This window comes from Cajanus cajan, chromosome 3, assembly GCF_000230855.2.
Source record: "Cajanus cajan strain Asha chromosome 3, NIPB_CcT2T_4, whole genome shotgun sequence".
In the NCBI taxonomy this organism is placed as follows: domain Eukaryota; kingdom Viridiplantae; phylum Streptophyta; class Magnoliopsida; order Fabales; family Fabaceae; genus Cajanus; species Cajanus cajan.
Window position 1 is genome coordinate 49,475,099 of NC_138519.1, and position 5,403 is coordinate 49,480,501.

Here is a 5,403-nt window from a genome sequence, read left to right on the forward strand (position 1 = left end):
CTAGGAGCGTTGGTCAAACCAAGGGGCATGACTAACCATTCATATAACCCAAACTTGGTTTTAAAAGCGGTTTTCCATTCATCTCCTTCCTTAATCCTTATTTGGTGATAACCACTTTTAAGATCAATTTTGGAAAATATGAGTGCTCCATGCAACTCATCTAGCATATCATCTAGTCTAGGGATTGGATGCCTATACTTAATAGTTATATTATTTATGGCTCTACAATCTGTGCACATTCTCCAAGATCCATCCTTCTTTGGAACTAGAAGAACAGGCACAGCACAAGGGCTTAGGCTCTTTTGAACCCATCCCTTCTTCATCAAACTTTCAACTTGGGTCTCTATTTCCTTTGTTTCTTGGGGATTGGTCCTATAGGCAGGCCTATTGGGTAGGCTTGCCCCGGGCACCAAATCAATTTGATGTTCTATTCCCCTTAAAGGAGGAAGTCCACTTGGAACTTCTTTGGGAAATAGGTCATCAAATTCTTTTAAAAGATTTTGGATCCCCCTTGGTAGAGACTCAAGTTCAAAATTTGTGGCAGCAAGTGTCTCTTTAACATAGAGAAGGAAAAGAGGTTGTTCAACTAGAAGACATTGTTTTATTGAATGGTTTATTGAAAATTGGCTTCTAGGAACAACTTCCTTGGAAGGGACACTTCCTTCCAACTCTATAACCTTCTCTCCCTCCATTTCAAGACTTAGGAGGTTTTCTTTTTTTTTTTTCCTTTTTTTTTCTTCCTCAATTTTTTTTTTCATGGCCACTTGATCCTCTAACACTTGGGAAGGTGTAAGAGGAATCAAAGTGTGTTTCTTGCCTAGATGGACTAGGCGGATTTTATTGCTAACACCATCATGAATGGCTTGTCTATCATGTTGCCATGGCCTCCCAAGTAGAATGTGGCTTGCGTCCATTGGAATGATATCACATAAAACTTCATCCTTGTATTTTCCAATGGAGAAAGGCACATTTACTTGATCCTTAACTTCTATAGGTCCATCCTCATTAAGCCATTGAAGTTTGTAAGATTTAGGATGGGCTATAGTAGTTAAGTGGAGTTTATTAACCAACCTTTAACTTACAAAATTGTTACAAGATCCACTATCAACAATGAGAGAACATGTATTCTTGAAAATTTTACATCTAGAATGAAAAAGATTCTCTCTTTGTGATTGATCATGTTCTTTTAGTTGGTTGGTTAATAATCGTTGGACAACTAATAGATCACCCTCACATGGTGCTTCCTCACTAGAACTATGAATTTCGTCTTCTTCACTTGAGGAGGATGAAGAAGATGAAGTGCTATCTTCACTTAGGATTTCACTACCCCTAATGATCATGGTTTTCTTTGTGGGGCATTGGGAAGCTATGTGTCCCCTTCCTAAGCACTTAAAACACTTAATGGAACTAGTCCTAGTATCATGGGAAGGCTTTTCTTTTTGTTTTTCTTTTAGTGGCCTTTCTTTTGAATAGGAGGGTTGACCCTCCTTCTTTAAGTCCTTCTTAGGGTATGAGGTAGATTCCTTCCTAAAGGTAGGCTTTCTCCTAATTTGTTGTTCTACTCTCACACAAAGTTGAACTAGCTCATTTAAATCTCTATATGGTAATAGTTCAACTTTATCCCTAATCTCTAGGTTTAGGCCACTTTGAAACCTAGCTATGGTGGTTCTTTCTTCCTCTCTAATGCCAGCCCTCATCATAAGCAACTCCATTTGTTGCCTATATTCCTCAACACTAAGGTTTCTTTGTTGGAGTCTTTGGAGCTTATCCATCAACTCCCTCTCAAAATATGGAGGAATGTGCCTTCTCCTCAAGGCACTTCTAAGCTCATTCCAATATTGAATTGGAGGCTCATGATGAGTTCTTCTTTCTCTCTCAAGGGAGGTCCACCAATACATGGCATACCCTTGAAAGCTAAGGGTAGCCATGGGAACCTTTCTCTCTTCACTCACATTGTGGCAAGTGAAGAGTTGTTCAACCTTCATCTCCCAATCTAGATAGTCATCTACATTGTCTTTCCCATAGAAGGGAGGAAGGTCAAACTTAGGTTCTCTAGAGGTTGCTTCATGCCTAGGCCTATGATGCCTAGGGGGTCTTTGATAGTAGCCATCATCATGGTGACTACTATGAAACCCTTCACTTGAGGATGGGTGAGTGTGTGAATGGTGACTTCTAGACCTAGATGATTCTTCTCCATGTCTAGGCTTATGGGACCTAGAAGGTCCCCCACCTTCATTGGCATGGGGTTTGCTAGTCTCACCCCCCACCACAAGTTTACTCAACAACTCTCTTATGGCTTCATTATGTTTTTCATTTTTTTTAATATATTCCCTAACTTCTCTAAGTTCTTCTTTAGTGCTATTATGACTCCTAGGAGAATGATGACCATGCACACTACCTTCACGAGAATGATCACTCATTTTTGCAAGGAAAAAGGTTTTCACAAGTCTTTAGAAATTTGCAAAGTGAGTGATAAAGATTTTCTCAAAGATTTTCTCTTTTTGGTGCAATACTAAGTACTTGGAGGTCTAAGTATACAAGTTGCACTATCAAGGGAGGTGAGCTACAAGGATCCACTTAATAACCAAGCCTTTTCAAGTGGAAATTACTAAACCTCCTTATACTTTTCTTACAAAACAAATTTTTCACACAAACAAGTTAAGTAGTTGTGTGTGTGTGCACGAAACCCCTAGTAGGCAAGGAAGCCTTCTAAAAACGAACTTAGATGCTAAACAAGTAAAAATGAAAGCAAATAAAGCATATACTAGTCGTAGGGTCCTAATGTGGAAGTCCAAGTGGCACTTGAAGCTTTTTGGGACACTCCCACAAATCTAAACGAAGTATGAAAGCAATAAAACTAGGCGTGTCCTAATGGAAGCCCAAATGACACTTAAAGCCTTTGGGGACCCTTCCACAAGTACTAATCCGAGGCTAAGAGTCTTTATTTAGAGCTATTTAGGAAGTGGTGGGACTTAAACAATGACCCAAACAACCACTCCTAAATGTAGGTTTGTATACAATAGCAAAATTAAACAAAACTAACCCAAGTAGGGTTAAAGAGTTACAAGATAAAGGAAACAATCTAAGACAAGTCTTCTTGAAGAATTTTCCACCAAGGGCAGCTAGGACAGGTTTGGAACAGCCTTGAAGTCAAGGAGAAGCTTCCCAAATTGGTCTCCACCAAGCCCTCCAAATCCGTCACAAATTTCTTCAAAAACTGTCACAAATTTGTCTCCAAATCCGTCTCTAATTGTACCCTAAAATGCAAACAAGTCTTGGCTGCAAAACAACAAACAAATTAGCCTATCCAAAGGTGTTTCACTCAGGTTGGGTGTACCTTGTAGACCCCTAAAATTGTCCGGGTCGGAAATAAAGCTTGAAGACTCTCGAAGACTGAAGGAAGATCAGCCAGAAGGACTCCTGGAAGGCCCTAGGAGGGTTCTCTGTAGGTCTAGAGGTCTTAGAATAGCTCAAAATAAGGAAGTGGAGGGAATGAAGCCCAATACGGCCGTACTGAACTTAATACGGCCGTATTGAAGCTTCAATACGGCCGCAGTGAACTCAATACGGCGTATTGAAGTTTCTGAAACTTCAATACGGCCGTACTGAAATCAATACGGCCGTATTGAAGCTTCAATACAGCCGTATTGAACTCAATACGGCCGTATTGAAGTTCAAAAATTTCAATACGGCCGTATTGGTTCTGTAGCCCGTATTGGGTCTGTTCCCTATAAATATGACGTCAATTGGACGTCATTTGGCACTTTCACACTCAGTTTTGACTCCCTCCTTGAGTATTCTGGGGTTTTTGAGCAGTGTTCTGCCCTAGAAATCTCTCTGGGAGTCGATCCGACGAAGTTCTGGAATTCCGAGCACTTAGCTTGGAGATTCGAACCTAGTCGAAGGGAAATCCTCCGGATTTCCATAGTCAAAATTTTATAGGAGAGAGCGAGCGAGCTTGTAGAGCGAGGGAACGCCAAAAAGCTTCCCAGTTTTACTCAATATATAAAAGCACGCTTCAAGAGGTTTCTTCTTAAATCCTTCCTTTTACTGCTTTCTGTGTGCATATTTAAACTGTCATCATGTAGATAGTTAATTTATAATCGCTTATAATAAATAGGGGTAATTTAGTAATTTTACACTGTTATTTTAGAAATAATCTGTCATAGGGAACCCGAAAGGGGCGCTGTGGGGTGCTAACACCTTCCCCACGCGTAACCGACTCCCTTACCCAACTCTGGTTGTAATGGCCAAAGTTGATTTATAAAATCAATTGCCTTATCCCTTTTTCCAATGTTTTGAGTAAAACATTGGTGGCGACTCCACGAACCCTTCTACTACGAAAACCACTAATCCATGGAGGGTCCCGCTTGGGATTAACATGGATTGGTGAGATTTTTAATAAATAAATTGGATAAGATCGACAAGGTCTCAGTTTGAGAATAAGTCGTTCTAATAATCCAATACATTTTCAAAACTAAAAATAAAAGCGAGCTCGACCGTCTTCGCGACCGCCGAGGCCCGTTTGGGCCGGGTGGCGACAGATGGCGACTCCACTGGGGAAGCCTCGAGAGTCAGTCCCATTTAGTGACAGATTATTTTAACAAATAATAGTTAAAATTACTTCATTACCCCTTGTTTGTATAAACATGCTTTATTTATATGGCTTTAATAACTGTTGTTTGTTTAAATTTCCGCAATTGCTTGAAATAAAAATTGCACACAAACCTTTGCACACAACAGTTCCCTCTATACCCGGGGGCATGAGTGGTAATCCATAGGGAGTGGATGTTAGTACGGCCGGTTGAATGGGTCTATAGGAGCCTACGAGACCGTTGTCGGAAAGCATCACTCAAGGTGATAACCATGAACTCGAGTCCGACAGTGCGTTGGAGCTTTCCATCGACTTACGACGAGAGGAATTGGGTCCCTATAATGGGGGCACCTTGGGGGCCTTTGACCAAGTGAGAACAGTTAGATCCTCCTTGAATATGCACTTTTCTGCAGGAGACCCCTACCTCGTGATTCGCTCGTGACTGTTCGTGGATGAGTGAATTGTTTGTGTAAATGCTTATGTGCAATTGTTTGTGCATTAATAAATAACCTCGTAATAAGGTCAAAGAATAAATCCCCATGCATGAAAATATCATGACATGAGAGGAAAAACCAATGTGTGAAAATATAAAAGTAAGGAGCATAGGCATCATTATCAATAATACCTCATGCATCCTCATCATTATTTATAGGTTCACTAATACCCTCTCGATGTGAGTGAAAGAGACCCGTGACTATTGAGATTCTCCGTTGTGGAGAAATCATAGGCTAGGGAGGGTGATAAACTTTCATCTTAAAAAGGCAGCGCCTTAAAGATGAAAGATTATCAAGCTCACATCGAGAGTGTAT